Source organism: Lissotriton helveticus, chromosome 9 (genome assembly GCF_964261635.1).
Source record: "Lissotriton helveticus chromosome 9, aLisHel1.1, whole genome shotgun sequence".
Taxonomy (NCBI): Eukaryota; Metazoa; Chordata; class Amphibia; order Caudata; family Salamandridae; genus Lissotriton; species Lissotriton helveticus.
Genome location: NC_136070.1, coordinates 95,526,349 through 95,545,173, shown reverse-complemented (window position 1 = coordinate 95,545,173; position 18,825 = coordinate 95,526,349). Strand labels below are relative to the sequence as shown.

The 18,825-nt window shown below is 44.1% G+C and overlaps 1 long non-coding RNA gene across 1 annotated transcript; it reads left to right on the top strand.

Moving 5' to 3' along the window:
* The first annotated feature begins 4,862 nt into the window (after positions 1–4,862).
* On the top strand, positions 4,863–6,491 carry LOC144782642 (uncharacterized). The gene is made up of 6 exons (XR_013601191.1): positions 4,863–4,976; positions 5,072–5,141; positions 5,233–5,329; positions 5,429–5,506; positions 5,596–5,652; positions 6,094–6,491. It is a non-coding gene; the product is annotated as an uncharacterized LOC144782642 (long non-coding RNA).
* Positions 6,492–18,825: the final 12,334 nt, after the last annotated feature.

Below are 18,825 nucleotides of genomic sequence, written 5' to 3'. Positions count from 1 at the left end.
GTAAGTGGTTTTATTTATTTTATTTTCCCTATCCTGTCCTAAATCGACTTTCCCCCCTGCCTGCGCCCTGCCCGTGCCGCACCGCTCTTACCTGTATGGGCCGTGCCTGCAACCAATTACTAATTTCAAAAAGGGGGTGGTGATGGACAGAGTATCTGAGTTAATCAGAACACTCCTACCCAGTCAAGAGATTAGGGCTTGATCCATCACCGTTTTTTAGCTCACTGCACCATCCCAGTTCAGAACCTGGCTATATGCAAATTAGTCTGTCCCTGGCCCAGTGCATCATGGGCACAGGGCCACCAAACCCCAGGGGCCACCACGCCAATATATATCCTTAAAATAATAATCCTCTGAGGATGGATACATATTTGCGTGGCGGCCCCTGGCAGGGATTTGGCGGCCTCCGGCTCTGTTCCACTTCCAAACACCCTTCAATGGCCTCTGCGCTCCGCCCTGCCCGGACCCCGCTTCCGGGGGCCCCTACCTACGCTCCCTGCTCAGGGCCACCATGAGCCTAGAGCCGCCCCTGCTTGAAGATATATGTACCACATAGATAAATATATGTGGAGTTAGTTATTGATAATCTAGACACACTTGTCTTTATTTTTTTTTGATAGTTTGTTCTCGATATAGTGTCCCATCGATATACTGTGGACGATATTCAGGTTGCACACCTTCCTGAATATACTTGCACATTATTTGTGTGATGGGATGTTCCACAGTTGTTCCCTATGCAAGGGAGCTGCTAGACGAATAAAATACCCCAGCCTTGAACCATAAACGGAATAGTAGTGAATGAGAGAGCTAAACGAGCTAGTCCACTACTCTCCAGTAAGGTCTTTGGGGTTGTTCCATACCCATTTTCCCTCTGAGGAAATGTGTAAACCAGTGGAACCGACTGGTGCATTTCCCAGCTCAATTAGCAAAGAATATAAAAATAAATCTACAGGTTTTCCAGGATGTTCTGTGCGGACATTTATGAAATAATCTAAAACATCCAGGGGTGCCTTTTGAACCTGACAGTGCCTAGAGAGTTACCCTTTCACCTGAAAAGTTTGAAAAATTGGACCCCGTTGTGCATTTTACAACAACATTTTTAATTCCCTCCCCTGCCCCAAGAAAAAATTATAACATACAAATGATAGCAAATTGAGTAATTTCCAGTCCAGTTTCCATAGAAATTGTCTAAAAAGCTAAGTTAAAAAATTCCAGCAAGCAATTTGACATCGCCTCCTATCCTTTCCAGCATTCTACTATACCATTTTAATTTTCTTCCATAGCTGTATTTCATCACTTTCAATATTCATACCCTGCCCCGTCCAAGTAGATTTGTAGTCATCTATTAACATTGAGTGGTGCAGGGTTGAAAAATGAAAAGTCATGCTGAATCAGCAGGCAGCAGGGTTATTCCACTGGTTGGACAGCTCTCACAAGATCAGAAACCAGAGCTACTGCATAGATTACAGAGACGCCATACGTTCAGACATCATACATATCTTTAAGGTTATACTAATCATGTAACTTCTGGCCTCCCATGGCAGTACTGGCAATAATCAAGGGCCACATTCATCAAACTTGTTTGCAGTCTCAATTGGGCTGATCTGCAAAAAAGCATCTTGGTATGTATCAAACCCAAACTGCGCTACGGAATCGCAATTTTGGTTTGCACCCGAATACCGATTTGATATTTGGAAGGGGCGTCTCTTCTAAATACCGAATTGGAATGGTATGTTTAATGTTTTGCAACCAAATTCCAGTTGCGAAAGTTTTATAATTTACCGACTGCTGAAGTGTATTGGTAATGCATTCACAAATTGCCGTGGGATCCCACCAGGACCCCTTTCCATTTGTGAATCTGAAACAAAAGTTTGTTCATGAGAATATACCGGGATTATAGTAAATCCCGGTCATAATCAGAAACAATTATGGGCCAGATGTATCAACATTGTATTTTACAAGTCCTTAATAGCGAATTCACCCGATTCGCTATTTTGGACTTGCAAAATGCAATGTATGTGGGTTTCACAAATAAAATTGTGATTCCTACGCATTCCTTATTTGCAACTCGCAAATTGCAAGTCGCAAATAAGGAATGGCTTCCGATTCATTTCCGTGGGCCTAGAGGCCCATAGGAATGAATGGGAACTGCATGCGCAATTTGCGAGTACCCAATTGGTACTTTCAAATTGCGCATGCAATTTCAAGGACACCCTGTTGCACCCCTGAAATATGCATTTGTGCTCATGTGGCGCACATACATTCCCTAAGGGCATGTATGTACTCCACATGGTACCTAGAAATATGCAAAAAAGTGAATTTTTCTAGGAATTTGCAAATTACCACTAACTTGAAATTTGTGGTAATTTGCGATTCATTAAAGCCAGGTCGTAATATTTTTTTGCTTCCAGCATTGCATTTAAGGAATCGCAAATTGGGATTCCCTAAATGCATTCGCAAAATAGGTAATCGCTAAAATTGTGATTCCCTATTTTGCAGATGCCTTTTGAGATGATACATCCCAAAAGGCTTTTTAGCTTTCGCAAATGGGCCAATTCTGCGAAATGGCTCATTTGCGAATGGTAAAACGCTTCATACATCTGGCCCTATGTGTAGCTAAGCAATCTGAGAGCCAATGCTCAAGATGAATTAAAAAATGGTGAATTTCTGTGGTCAGTGTATACATCTACAAATAATGTCCAATTGCTTAAAGATCGCTTAAGACCTCTTAATTACCAAACGTTTGTTGTCAGTGATGGTATCATTTGATCCTGCTGGAGAAAAATTAGGGTGAAATAAGCCACTGGATGCACTTGTCCAGTAACTGAATTTTTCTGGGACAAAAACACTTCTTTAGATGGGACGAAGCAACTGTTTCATCAATGAATGGGCATTCAACATTTGGGTGTTGCAAAATTGAGGCACAAGAAAAATGATTCTTCAAGAAACAAAATCCCTAGTTGGTTTCTTTGGACCATGTAAAAGCAGCTCCTTTATGAAGATAGGTGTTTGGGAAGGGATCTCACAGTATGCTTGCCAGGCATGATGATTGTCTGTAGGGAGCATAGGTTGGATCAGTTTAACTTTTGGTTTGTGTGACAAGGGATTTGGATTGCTCAGTGAATAAGTATGTGACACACACTTCAGGCAGCATCAGGAAAGTTGGTGGATAGGTCAGTAGCCTGGATTCCAGGAAGAGTCAGGAAACTCTTCAGATGAGCCTGTGACATGGACCCCAGCGAATATGTAGACTCCACGCACAAAGCGTGCAAGTGGAGATGCCACTGCACTGGAGTAAGTCTGGTGGCGATGGAACATAGCCAACCCGTTGACGTCTTCAAGAACTCTTAGAGACAGGAATGCGTTCTCTCTGGCGTTGGACTAACATCTGTGCAAGGAGCATGTCACAAACCTCTGCAGTGACACTACGCACCACAGCAGTATCTGGAGAATAGCCTTATGCATGTTCTAAGCAAGACTAGTGTTTGTGTGAGAGAGTGTCACGAGTCTCTGCATAAACGTGGCGTGCGTCTGTGTATAGGGAGTTGCTGTCGTCACATGTTAGCGGAGGATCACATGTAAAGGAATGATCAAATTTTTACAATTAGCAGTGAGTAAGATCAGTTGATGAAGTGGTAAGTGATGAAACATCCAATTTGTGGAGATAGCATTTCCTAAAGAGGAGTTAACACCTGTGGTGTTTAAACATTATGCTAACAAATTTCCCTCTACCTTTCTTACAATCTCCTGGAGTTCCTAACATACCTTCGGAGCAATGGCAATATATTTTCAGTTTATGTGTCAGTGTCTTGTGCTGAACGTTATTCAGATGATAGGAAGTTTTCTGTGTAGCTGAATTGTTTGTGTGCTGAATGGTTCTCACATTTAGAAGTAATCCTGATAAACCGGTTGTGGAAGGAGGACAAGAAGGGGGAGATTGGGAAACTGCTTACAACAAGGCATTGAATGTGTAAGAGATACAAATTTCGTTCCAAAGCACAAAGCGAACCAGAAACTGTAGCTGAATGTATTACTGTTCTAATTATCTTGATAACGAATTGCAACTTAACAAGAGACTTTTTTGTATCTAAGTTTATGCTTGGAATTCTGTGTTGTGCACACAAGGCCCAAAGGGTGTCAGACTGATTTTCAAAAGAACAGTTCAAACTGCATAAGCAATATTTACATATGAATACCTTTAAGAATAACTAAATCGTTTCATGAATATTAGAGAGGTTAATGTAAAAATACACCAGAGGCAGTTCCTTGTTTTATACTGGAAGAGTTTGCCTACATTTTATTTTTCTGTTATCTCTCCACAATTTTGTGAATTATCCTGGAAGTAGAAGTGAACTCACTATGTTTTCTTTCACATTTTCGCATGTAAAGGTCATTTATGTTTGCTTTCAGATGCCTTCTTGTAGCTGCAGTGCCTAGGTTAACACTTTTGTCACACAATAGAAATGTCGAGAGCTATTTTACCACTCACACCAATCTAACCTTAGTTGTGAACCACGTCCCTGTGGCGCCCCAGTGCTTTCGAACAGATTCCTTGTAATCAGTTACACTTCAACCTTGAGTTTATTAGTGTCTCTGCACAACCGCAACTATAGATTAATGTATTTAATTAATTTTCCTTTAAATATCATCCCCTTGGGTATATCGTGATCCATGCCACCACTAGTGCGACTATGACCCATTTGTGTTATTATTAATTTTTATTAATTTGTTAATTTTTTGAGGACTTACTCCTAATATTAAAATTTCTTTGACTATAACGGACCGTATTTAGAATGCATTTTGACACCGACTCGCGGTAAATCTCTGGAGTCTGTTTTCCGTCTCTATGATCATCTGGGTCACGTGATCGGAACCTCTACCAGGAAGTTAATATTCCTGTTTGCCACTCGAACGGCGACCGCCGACTGATGTTGACAAACTGAACCCCCGTTGTAACGCGCGTTCATCTCCTGAAGGTATGCGTTTTAGAACCTTATTCCCAACAGTAGCACTTGGTTTAGGTCTGTACCTGGTCCGGTAATAATTACTCGCAAATTTTATGCCATTGCAGATCTCTTACCAACGTATGTGGCCTCCCTTATATGATACCTTTTGCGACAGCTTGCGAACCCATTCATAGGGTAGGCGACCTACCATTTGGATATGTGACACTGTAGGTAATAGACTGTATGTATGATAACAATATAACGCAGTCGCTTCTATAATTTCTAGAAGCTGGATACCTCAAAATCGGTGAGGTGACCATCGACTACGATTAACTGCCAAACCAGACCCCCCCATTTAAGCACAGCGTTTTGAACTTTGTCAGGTATGTGACACGTCTTAATTTATTTTCTGGCATTAAAACCATGAATTTAATAACACTCATAAAGCTAGTATTAAGCATTTATATATATATTTTTTATAGAACAAGATCGAGTGCATAAGTTGAGATACTTATTATATAAGACCCCCCTCGGCTCCACAGCCTTATTAGGATTTTCAGGTAGGCGAATGGACATTTGTTGCGTATTTTGAAAAACCTTTGCAACTGAAGTGCCAATGACCTTATTTCTGACAATCTACCTTATATAGGAACCAGATTCACGTGACGGATTACTTTCCATCCCTGATTACGCTCCCTAGATTAAGGTAACCAGTTTGATGGGTTCAAAATGACTGTTACCATATCACTAGGGGTAGACAAAACCCGGTTGTTTGGTTTTTTATTTGATATATTGCACGACATGAATTGGTGGATGTTTCCATCTTTCTATGACAAGTTTTTTCTGTGAGTCCGTTACCCAATCTCTAACAGACTTTTGGTATGGTTAATATACTTGATGTATCATGCATCAGCATTGGCAGACCCTACATGAAATTGGGCATTGTCCATCTGAATAAGACTGGGGCATACCATCACCCCCCAGTGGTGCTCAACGCAGTTTTGCTGGATACCTACTACTCCTCTATTGTATTCCTCTGTGTGATTTGTTTTCTATTCCTCCCCATCTCGACCATTTATAATTATTTTATGAGTAATATGGATCATCATGACCATTATTAATACTGATTCATTAATTTTATACGCAGATTCACTGCCCTCTTCCGCGTCCTTGTCCTGATGAAGACCCTCTAGCAAGGTTTCATTCTACACCTGCATCATTTTGGGTCGAAACGTCGACACTTCTTCTCACCTTCAGCCTTTTTCCTGATTTATCATTTGTGATTTCCCTAGGCATGATATTGCTTGAATTTATTTATGAACTGTGATTTTCTCAGCTTGTTAATTAATTATCATTTCTGGTTTATTGAGGTCATAGTGACCACTGTTTCCTTCATTTATCTCAGTACCCTCACCATCCGAACACTACCCTTCCCTTTCCATTTCTTTAGGGGCACTAAATGTGATCATTTATAGATGTATTTTATGAATAATTTTCTATGATACACGTTGTGAATAAAAACAATGCTGTTTATATTTTCTCAAATTTATTTTTAGTTATGGTTTATTCTTTGTAGTATCTGGGACCACCTTGTTTGTATCAATTAATCACCCAGGTCCCAGCGACTTATTGGGTTAACCCGTGTTTTTACAGCACGAGGGAGTACAATGGCAGCTTTTGACTGCCTTTTCGTGCCGGTGTGTCCGGCACGAAAAGGCAGTCTGAAGCTGTCTCTGGGGGCCCCCAGCAAGGCCCCCATGGGTGTGAGGCTACCGGATGGCGGCCGGGGGGCACCTACGGTGCCCCTCTGTTGATCCCTGTACCCGGGGCAGGCACCTTGGGGTGCCGGCCACAGGGTGCAGAGATGAACTGCACCCCTGCTTTTAACAATGCAGGCATGCATTCCGCTCGGAATGCATGCTTGTATTGTAAAGTATACGAATGCGAACGAACCCTGTTCGGTCGCAACGTACTAGCAGGGCTGTAACCGACGACAGCAGGTCGGTCGGTTACAGCTCCTGGCCGATGTCGGACGGACTCAGGTCCGTCCGACATCGGAATCGGCCCCTATATGCCAAGGCATGTTCCACAGTTGTTCCCTATGCAAGGGAGTTGCAAGATGAATAAAATATCTCAACCTTGAACCGTAAACTGAATAGTAGTGAACAAGAGAGCAAAAGGAGCTAGTCCACCACTCTCTAGTAGTGTCTTTGGGGTTGTTCCCTATCCATTTTCCCTCTGAGAAAATGTGTAAACCAGTTGAACGAATGGTGCATTTCCCAGCTCAATTGACAAAGAATATAAAAATAAATCTATAGGGTTTGTGGACATTCATGAAATAATCTAAAACATCCAGGGTTGCCTTTTGGACCTGACCGTGCATAGTCACACTTTCACCCGAAAAGTTTGAAAAATTGAGCCGCGTTGTGTATTTCACAACATAATTTTAAATTAATTGGCTCAAAAGGACTCGTTGCTTAAAGTACTTCTTAAAGGGCTCTCATGAAATATTCCAATACTTTTATTGGGTTCCACATATGTCTCATGCTTCTCAGAAGTTCTCAGAGGTTTGTGGGGTGTTCCCTCTCCTGCTCTAAGAAAACATGATACCATACAAATGGTAGCAGATGGAGTAATTAATTTCCATTCCGGTTTCCCTAGAAATTGTATAAAACGCAAAGCTGAAATAATCCAACACGCAATATGGCATCACCTCCTTCACTTTCCAGGATTCTACTGTACCATCTTACTTTTCCTCCATATTTGTCTTCCGTCACTTTTAATTTTCATACCCTGCCCCTTCCAAGTAGATTTTTAGTCATATATTAACATTGAGCAGTGCAGGTGCAGGGTTGAAAAATGAAAAATCATGCTGAATCAGCAGTCAGCAGGATTATTCCACAGGTTGGACAATTCTCACAGGCTCAAAAAACAGAGCTACTGCATAGATTTCAGAGACGTTATAAGTTCAGACATCATACATATCTTTGAGGTTATACTAATCATGTATGTTCTCGTCTCCCATGGAAGTATTGGCAATAATTAAGGGCCACATGTATTGACATTTTTTGCAGTCAAAATGAGCTGATTCGCAAAAAAGCACTTTTGTATGTATCGAACCCAATCTGCGATTCAGCAGCACGTTACTGAATCACAATTTTAGTTTGCGACCGATTTGGTATTTGGAAGGGGCGTCTCTTCTAAATATCGAATTGGAATGGTATGTATTAATGTTTTGCAACCAAATTCTGGTTGTAAAACATTAAAATTGTACTGACTACCTCAGGACCCCTTTCCATTTGTGAATGTGAAAAAAAAAGTTTGTTCATGAGAAGGCGGTGGTTCATGGATCCACTGCTTTTTCTTAAACCAACAACATTTAAAAAAAGAACATTTTCTTTTTAAACGTATCCCGTTTTTCTTTGAGAAAAACGGATGCATTTAAAAAAAAAAAGACTGCTTTAATTAAAAGAAATCACAGACATGGTGGTCTGCTGACTTGAGCAGGCCACCTTTACTGTGATGGCGGTAATTCCTAGTCGGTCGCAAATTGCAACATACCTCATTAATATTCAGGAGGTTGGTCAATTTGTGACCCACCACAAATCGCTAAATGAAACTCTATGAGTTTCATACATTAGGAATAGCGATTTTCGCAATTAGGTATTCACTATTCCTTATATTGATACATCTAGCCTTAAGTCCCTAAACATTAGCTTAACATTTTCCGGACCCCCCCCTAAATAATTATTCTCAAATGCAAGCTATTTTGGCTAAATTCAATTGTCCCAAAGAAAGGTTTGTACATTTTTAAAATAAACATTTTGTCACCCCATACTCCAGAATTTAATTTTTAGTAAATACACAAGTCAATTCCCCAACTACCAGCTTATCATTTTCATTAAGTATGGGCCTAATCTCCTGGCCCACAAGGAGAGAATCTACATCAATTGTCCAAGTATCACAATCACATGCCAGTGTTGGCAACATATGCTAGTGCTACCCAGCAAAAGTCAGGGATGCCAACTATTTGCCAAGATTACCAACAGAAGTCCTGGCTCCCTACATTTGTCATGGAGGTCCACCACTAATCTTATGAGGTCCACAATAATGGCAAGGATAGTGACATATGCCAGTGCCACTATCATGCCAAAGGTGATCACCATGAAGCTGAGGATGCTCACAATTGTCAGTCAGCGTCACCTTCTCCCACGACCACCATCATTTCTAGAAATCCCACAATATGCCAAGATGGCTGCCTTATTTAAGTGTAACAAAAGGTAGGGGAAAGAAATGGATCGGGTTATGATCCAGTAGGGCTAAGATTACCATTCAAGGAAAGGAGAATGGAAGGTCCAGCCACAGTCAGGGCCCCAGAATCGGTGAACAACAAGTAGACTGAGCTGTTCCTAAAGAAGAAAAGAGGAGAAGGGGACGGTCACTGGGATGGGGGGGGGATAGTGCTCAATGGAGGACCACCCTGGGTATCCAATATGTTGGATGTAATGGCCTCACACACCCTTGCGAGTGTCATGCTTCATCATCGGCAATGCTCCTCGTTGGGCAGGCGGTGCAATGTCCAACGGGCTCACCTCAAAGAGGGGCTCTTTGGCGGAGGTCTTTTATCCAACTGCCTATGGGTGAAGTGTGGGTGAGGGGCCAGGAAAGAGTAGATAGTGTGGGTGAGGATAAAATGTGTCATGAGGTACCGGAGAACAGTTTATTCTGGTGGTCCTCTGCCGCAAGTAAAAACAAAAAATAGTCTGTGATCGCTGGAACTTAAGTTTCCAAGTCACGATACAGGACTAGCGTGCAACTAGTGTGGTCAACATGTTTCTCGCCTTAGTACATTGACTGCGATTCTTCAGGACCTAATAATAAATACTAACAACAAAACATGACCTATCAAAGTATCAGTTTAGAGTTCATAGGGTGTACTACCTGTTTGGCACTGCTCTTGCCTAAGGAAAGACAAAGGAGATCGTTACCGCAGGTAAGTGACAACAAGTGACCCTATAGTGACCGTGAGCACACAGTGCTGGTGTGAAAATAGTGACATACTAGTGGTAATGGTGACTAGTACGCAGTTAAAATCACATGTTAAAAACAACAGATTGACGCAGCATTATAAAACCCAAAATGCAAACCCATGCGTATGGGTGTACTGTTACTCACCTAGTGGTTAGAGTGTGAAGGTGTCAACAGTACCCGGTAGGTCTGACATCAAGGGGGAACCATAGTGGTTTAAGGCTATGGAAGGAGCAACGAGAATAAAATAAAAATAAAGGGCTGCAGCAATTGACTCAATATCGCGTGGGTTAAAGAATCGCCTGTAGTGTGGACTTCGCGAAAACCCCATTCTCAGAGATGGAAGGGTGGGCTGAGTAAAGTTAGATTGACAACTGAGGCGTGTCCAGGGTCTCGAGTGGTTCATGGATGTTAGCGTGCAGAGCACAGTCAAGTAAACTGTATAGGTAAGCCAAAGGGTATAGCGCGGCAAAGCCGAGGGTGTGGAAGACTATGCCTGCAAGTGAATACTCTTGGTGTGTGCCCCATATCGAACCTCTGAGTGGGGTGTGTAACAGCGTATATTAGATTCGTAAATACGGCCCAGCATGCCGTCACATTGAGCCTCATAGTCGGCTGGGGGGTGGGTAGAAAGCAGACAGTATCAGGGCTGCCGCTAGTACAGTACGCGCTGTAGCGTGTAATGAGCAGCAACCCGTGGAGTCAGGTAGACGCATGGTCCAGATGGGACAATTTGTCCTACGTGTCAAATTTACAGAAACGATTATCACATGAGTGCCGAGCCAGAGAAAGGTCCTGGGCGTTACGCCTCGCGGACTAAACTACATAGACTACGGGAGCGTAGAACCCTCTTGAATGCGGGAACGGTGTAGAGACGTCGAGTCTCCTCCTCTGGCATCAGGTTAATAGTAAATGGTTAGCTTACTTACATCTGCCTTGGTCAGTGCCGGCTGTGCCTACCCATCGCTACCGGGTCCGGATAGTGGCGTGCTCGTGGCGTGCTTCCCGGTTAAGTTACAAAAGGGGCGTGGCCTATTCCTTCAGAGTAGGGAGTAGCCTGTCCCCGTGTGTCATGTGACGGCAGCCGTAAACGTAAACGTGGCGGCCATGATGGAGTGGAGTGGGGGGTTATTTACACGATGGTGGGTTAGTCTCTACGTTAGTCTGGTGGGTTAGTCTCTACGTTAATCAGTGAGAAGAATATAGGTAAAATGAATAGAGGCTGAGCTTGAGAGTGGGCCTAATCTTGACGGATGGAAACTGAGTATTTGTGCTTTCTAAGAAGAGATATTGCAAAATCACAGGCCAATATTCGGTAAATATTAGGGTTTCTAAACAAATGCACATTTTAATGTGGTAAATGATGCCCAGTTGAGTTGTCCGGGTCAACAGGAAGCCTGTGTTTATAACTATTAATACAAAGTTGTGTGTCTTAGTCAGGTAGATAATGGATGTAGGCAAACCACCTTATTCAATTGTGGAACGTTGAGGGTCAATTCAAAGCAGCAACATCACGGTGGGGGCCACTGTGGGGTGGGACCAGTGGAGCACTCGCTGATGAATGGCAAGCTTAGTTTACCGCAGTAAGTGGACGGCCTGACGCTGGTAGAGACATAGTGGGTTACAGGGAGGTACTGAGCCCAAGACATAACAGGGTTGCTGTATTCATAAGGCGCTCCAAGGGATATCCTCATTAAGCCCCCGGCTATCAGAGGATAAGCGGTGTATCCACCTCTGTTCCTTCAGGAATAGATTGTGTTTTGATTTATTTATGGGGGTCTCAAGGATAAGCCATGTCAGTGAGTCAGCAGTGTGATTTTGCTCTAAGTAGTGCCTGCACATCTTCGTGTTGTTTTTTTTGCAACGGAAGTTGCTTCTGTGTTCCGAGATGCGGGTCTTAATGGGGGGGGAGCTCATGCCCACATATTGCAGGCCACATGGGCATCTAAGTAAGTAGATGCAATTTGGGGTGTTGCAATTGGTGTGGCTCCGTAACTCCCAGAGGAAAGTGTCTGTCAGGAGGATAGTTTTGTGTACATTAGTAAAGGGGCATGCACTACAAGAACCACATGGATAGTGTCCCCGTACAGGTGGTAATTGCCAGAGAGTGGTTTGTTTCGACATTTTTGGGTCTGGTCTGGACCAAAATGTCCTTGATATTCCTTGACCTCTTAAAGGCGAATCTGGGTGTCGCATGATTGAGATCGCCTGTGTTCAGAATCTGCCAGTGCCGCTTGATAATCTTTTTGATTTCATTTGAGGCTGGTGAAAAGGTTGTGACACAGGTAAGGAGGTCTGTCTCTTGTGAGGAAGGAGTCTTGTACTCAAGAAGGGCCCCTCTGTGGTTGTTTAGTGCCAGTTTACGGGCCCTGTAGATTTCCCTGGTGGGGTATCCTCTATCTCGTAAATTACGTGATAGTACGGCAGACTCGGTCTTATAATCGGTTAGGTTGGTACAATTACGCCTGACCCGCAGGAACTGACCAAAGGGGAGATTCAGTCTCAAGGCCTTGGGGTGGTGACTGGTAAAGAGTAGCAGACTGTTGCGGTCCGCTGGTTTGCGGTACATAGTGGTATCGATTCTCTCCCCCACTAGCCTGATAGTGAGGTCCAGAAACGCAATTTTGGAAGTGGAAGCCGTAATGGTAAAAGTAAGGTAGTTATTCAGCGTATTCAGCCAGCTGAATAACTCCTTGTAGAAGTCTTCGGTCCCTGACCAGAGTATGAGAATGTCATCAATGAACCTCCTCCAAAGTTTGATTTTAGGATGGTAGGGGTTCATAGGTCCATTGATGTGTCTATCCTCAAAGTCGGCCATGTACAGGCAGGCCACCGAAGGGGCAAAGGTACTGCCCATTGAGGTGCCCTGGGTCTGATGATAGTGTTGCCCTTTGAATTCGAAATAGTTTTCAGTGAGGGCAAGGGTGGCACACTCCATGATGAAAGAAGGTGGTGTAGGAGAGGTCCATTCCTCAGTACTCAGGATCCTCTCAATCACCCCTAGTGTGGCCCTCTGGGGGATGTTAGTGTAGAGGGCCTCCACGTCCAGGGTGATGAGAAAGTCGACCTGGGTATCATCCTGCAGGTTGTCCAAGAGGCGAAGGACATCAGTAGTGTCTTGGATATAGGAAGGGATTTGCTTTACCAGTGGCTGTAGAAAGTAATCACAAAATTGTGATAGAGGCTCTAGTAGAGATCAATGCCCGATACAATAGGGCGACCCGGTACAGGGGTGGTCCCCTTATGAATCTTTGGTAGGGTGTAAAAGTAGGGGACCCTAGGTTCTTTTTTCACCAGGAAATCCGCCTCCTTTTTAGAAATCCACTCCTGACATTCAGCAGACTCAACCAATCCAGTGATGTTAATTTTCAGGCGTTCAGTGGGGTTAGATGGAATAGGGGTGTAGTAGCGTCTATCCCCTAGTTGTCTAAGGCATTCAGTATCATAATCAATGGTATCCATTATGACTGTGGCCCCGCCCATATCGGCCTGTTTGATTGTGATGGTCTGGTCGTTGGCTAGAGAATCTAACATCTGTATTTCAGAGTTAGAGAGATTGTGGTGTTTCTTGCATGGTCTCATTGTTCCGATGTCTTTGAGCACAGCCTGCTCATATGTCAAAACTTCATTGGGAACCATCCCACTGTGTGGAGTGAAGTTGGACGGATTGTGGAGACCTGAGTCAGTCAGAGTCTCATGTGGTCTCCCGTCAAAGAAAGCTCTCAACCTAATCTTCCGGAAGAATTTTTGGATTTCACAACTCTGTTGGAAGTGGTCGATTCTTGGGGTAGGGACGAACCCAAGCCCCCTCTGTAGTACCTTTTCTTCACCTTCTGTGAGCTGACGTGAAGAAAGATTCACTACAAGGCTTATTTTCGTCTTGTCTTGCTCCTGGTGTCCATCCCTTGAGCTTGCGTGTCCTCCCACTGAACCCTCTTCTCTGGACCGCTTCCTCGCTTGCGCCCGCGCCCTCTGCCCCAACCTCTGTCTAAAAAAGGCTGCTGGTTGGTGTCATGGGGGGCAAATTGAGGGGGATATTGGGGTGTGTAAGGTGTCATAGGAAGCGGGAATGGGGGATATTGCCAACAAGGTGGGCCCTGGAAGGGAGGATGCGGGTAGTAAGGTTGCCCGCGTCTGCCTCCTCTTTTACCCCTCTGGGGTTCGGGGTGCCAATCATCCCCGCTGGAGATACTGTCACTGTTCGGTCCTCGCCTGGAGGAAGTGCCACTGGAATCCGAAAGATAGCCCATCCCAGGAGGGACATAGTCATCTCTTAGGTACGGATAGACCTTTTCTTTCGAAAACCGCTGAATATCTTTCTTTAACTTGGTGACCTTTTGAGTCATCAAAAATTCTTTATGCTCTGAGATTTCTTTATTCAATTCGGCCAATTTGGTTTTAAAGCCAGGGTTCTGCCCGGCGCTCTTAAGGGCACTCTCTGCGATCTGGATCTTGCTGAGTAGTTCGTCAGCTAATCGTTTAGCCGTATTGACCAGCAAGATGAGAAGGTCGTGGGTACACTTCCAAGAGATTAAAGACCATTCGACCTTGAATTGGCCATCTTCCCAGAATATCCTGGGGAAGTTTTTTACAATCAGGCCATTAGGTTCTATTTTTGCCTTAAAGTACTCAGCCATAAGCGCTCCATGTATGGTAATTCTAACCCATTCCCTCTTCATATCAGAGAGTGATTTCCAATCAGCTGAGTTGCTCCCTGTGGCTGTTTCAGTATCAATACCCAAGATGGAGGGTAGTCTATGAATAGCTGCTGCGTCATCGTCACCGAAACTCAACCCTTGTCCATCCATCTTGTGGTGTGAAGGGTGTAGAGGTGAGATGAAGGTATGATGTACAAAGAAAGGAAGGGGGAAGTGGGGGCACTGGTAAGAATTTAGCAGCGTCCGTAGATCACTCAGTATATTGACCGAGGATAAAGGAATTGGGGGATTGAACCAGTCTTACCCACCATAAGAAGTAATCCCCACGGTGGTTAGCCGTGCAAGAAATGTAACAAAAGGTAGGGGAAAGAAATGGATCGGGTTATTATTCAGTAGGGCTAATATTACCATTCAAGGAAAGGAGAATGGAAGGACACCACTTCCTGGTTGAACACCGCTTAGCGGTCAGCGCTCTAGCGGTTGACTAGCTCGGGGCTACTTAGGCGGAGTCTGACATCGGCGCGATGCGGTAAGGGTGATTGTGGCAGCGTCACCCCACTCCGCTCGCTCGCCTAAGCTTCCTTGTGAAAAACCTATGTTGTGCTGAGTGCGCTTATGCCCTGAAATAATTTTTAAATGATACTGATGTAAAAGTACGAAAATTTTAAAATTGAATTGTGATAATTTTAAAATTGATTGGTGACACTCTACATTGCACACATCCATTCTTACATTTACTGCTGGGGGCTTAGTGGTAGATTTCAGCCGCTTTGCAGCCCGTTTTCGCGCTTCCTCCAGTGCCCTGATTGGAAAGGGTGGGAGGACACCACTTCCTGGTTGAACACCGCTTAGCGGTCAGCGCTCTAGCGGTTGACTAGCTTGGGGCTACTTAGCCCTCGCCCCCCTGTGTACGCGCAGCGGGAGCGCGCAGCGGAGCCGAAGAGGAGCCAAAGAGTGGCCCGTCTGTGCCCGTCCGTGCCAGAACGGGCCTGGGGCCTCTTATTCTGTTCCTGCTGTCATGGATTCCTTACAAGAGTCACGACTCAGGTATTCCTCTCACGATCTATTAAATCTACAGCCTCAGGGGTTGGATAGTTGCATTAGTGACTGTTGGCCAAACCCTGAAGGACCCTTTTCATGTGTTAAGTGTAGGTTTCAGGCTACACACACAACAATTATCAAGGGCCACGTTAGGAAGAATATTGCGATGATAGAAGGCTGGAAATGTGTCCTGTTAAATGTCCGTTCTTTACCACGGCACTCTTTACAAATATGGGACCTTATCCATACCTTTAAGCCTGAGGTAAGTTTCCTTACTGAAACATGGCTAAAGCCACACTCTACCCCCTCTATTACATTGGGGATCCCTGCCGGATATAAAATTCTAAGGCAGGATCGTCCGGACAAAATTGGTGGTGGTATTGCCATTATATATAAAGAACATCTCAAAATTATCATGCTAGAACAGATCACTCAGCCTGCTATGGAAGTTATGATATTTTTAATCGTACTAGGACCTAAGGAACGCTGGAAAGGCGCCTTAGTTTATCGCCCTCCTGGACCCAATGCTGGTTTTACCTTAGCTCTGATGGAATTACTGGCACAACACATGAAGGTGGGAGAAAAGTTCCTTTTATTGGGAGACTTCAACTTTCATGTGGATAAAGTGGATCATCCAGAGGCGAAAACTTTAATATCTGACCTGGCCTTATTGGGTCTTGAGCTACAAAACAGTGGGCCGACCCATAGAGGTGGCCATACACTGGACCTAATATTTACTAACTGCACCTCGGTATACTGTCATCATCCTAAAGCAGTTAATTGGTCAGATCACAGTATGCTGGAATTTACTCTTAAAGGTTTAAATAAACAACATAAACCTTCTAGCATACCGACCACCAAACGAAGGCCTTGGTATAAAATTACTGTAGAAACAGTGGAAGAAGTCTGGAATGAACCAGTAATACTGGATTCCGATAATATTGGGTTAGCTTTGTCCAAATTTGATGCCACCCTCTCTGACATGTTGAACCATCTGGCCCCTTTAAGAACAATTAAACAACCGTCTATGGCCAAGAGAGATGTTTGGTACACTGAATCCTTAAAATTGGAAAAGCAGAGGTGTAGGAAGCTGGAAAAACTCTGGAGGAGAACTCATACCAGTGAAAATAAGGTCAACTACCAAAAAGCAATGTCTGCTTATTATAAAAATATTAAGCAGGCAAGAAAGAACAGCATTAATGCACAGTTAGAGGTAGCTGGCAACTCCCCCAGAGAGTTGTATAAAATCTTAGACACTTTCACTAAACCAACTGTATGTGAAAGTCCAGACGAATTCACACAACTTTTGTGCAATAACACCTCCCAATTTTTCGAAGACAAAATTGAGACAATCTATAAAAAAATCATCTCTGCCCAATACCCCAGTGATCAGGAGCATTCCAGTATAAATCAGCCTGACACACCTAGAGATGTTCTACTTACCTTCCCTGAGATTAATCATAGTGACACCCAAACACTAATTAATAACATGAAAACTGGATCCCCTCTTGATTTGATACCAGCTAAACTAACTGTTACCTTGAATAAAATCCTTTGCCCCACAATTCAAAAGATTCTAAATCTTTCTTTTAAAGAAGGCCAGCTCCCACGGCAGTGGAAGGAGGCAGTGGTGAACCCAATACGGAAGAACACGGCCTTACCATGGACAGAACTTTCCAACCTCCGTCCCATCTCTCTCCTACCTTTCTTAGGTAAATTGGCCGAGAAGCATGTTAACACCCATGTTTCCAGGTTCATAGAGGCGACAGGGGGACTGGACCCTTCACAATCTGGGTTCAGGCCCAACTACAGCACAGAATCGGCACTCCTCTATGTGACTGATAACATCAAGATGTCACACGATAGAGGAGGATCAATGATTCTGGTGCTGTTAGACCTGTCGGCGGCCTTTGATACTGTGTCTCATGAGCTTCTTCTCGGCCGATTGCAGAGAGTGGGTATTGGAGGATTGGCTCTGTCCTGGCTGGAGAGCTTTCTCTCCGGCCGCTCACAATCAGTTAGCATGGGACCCTATCGTTCCACCTCGAGGGTACTCACTAAGGGGGTGCCACAGGGCTCATGCCTAAGCCCCACATTATTTAATGTGTATGTGGCCCCCCTTGCAGCGATTGTGAGAAGGTTTGGGTTCACCCCAGTGTCATACGCTGATGACACCCAGCTGCTTTTCCCCTTCAACTCTTTCACGCCTGATGTGAAGAACAAATTCGCCGAGGGCATGAGAGCCGTGTCCCACTGGATGGCTACCAACTGCCTCCAGTGTAATGTCGGGAAGACCGAGGTGATGCTATTTGGCAAAGCTAACATGCTTTGGTCTCCCGACTGGTGGCCTTTAGATCTTGGCCCCGTCCCATGCCCAAAGCCAACTGTTAAGAACTTGGGGGTAAAACTGGATCAGAACTTGAGTTTAAAGGAACATGCTAACTATGTTACAGGAGCGTGTTTCAGAACAATTGGCCAGTTAAGACGAATCTTCCCTATGTTGCCGGACAATCACAAGAAGACCCTTGTACAAGCACTGGTGATTAGTCGCCTTGACTACTGCAACGGCCTCCTCATATCAGCAAATGAGGAGGCGTTAAACCGTTTGCAGGTGGTCCAAAATACTGCGGCCAGACTAGTTCTAAATGCTCCTGCAAGGACCCCGTCCAAACCTCTGCTAAGTCACCTCCATTGGTTACCTATACGACAACGTATTACATTTAAAATCTGCTGCTTATTGCACAAATGTCTTTATGGGCAAGGCCCCAGATATCTGGCACAAAAATGTCAGATATACAAACCTGAACGTTTATTACGTTCTAGTAACCAATGTCTATTGGAAATCCCCTCTGTAAAAAGAGTCAGACAAGGAGGACGTGCCCTATCATTTATAGGCCCAACCATGTGGAATAAACTTCCATCTGACCTAAGACACAATGACAACCACCTATGTTTTAGGAAGGCCTTAAAAACCTTTTTGTTTCAGGCAGCATAACCTTCCCTGTGGTATTCCGCAGAGACAATATATTTTAGAACTTTTGCGAGCAAAGCGCGGAGATACCTCATGGGTCGATTCTGGCGCGATACAAGCAATTAAAATAAAATAAAATAAATAAAGGTCCAGCCACAGTCAGGGCCCCAGAATCGGTGAA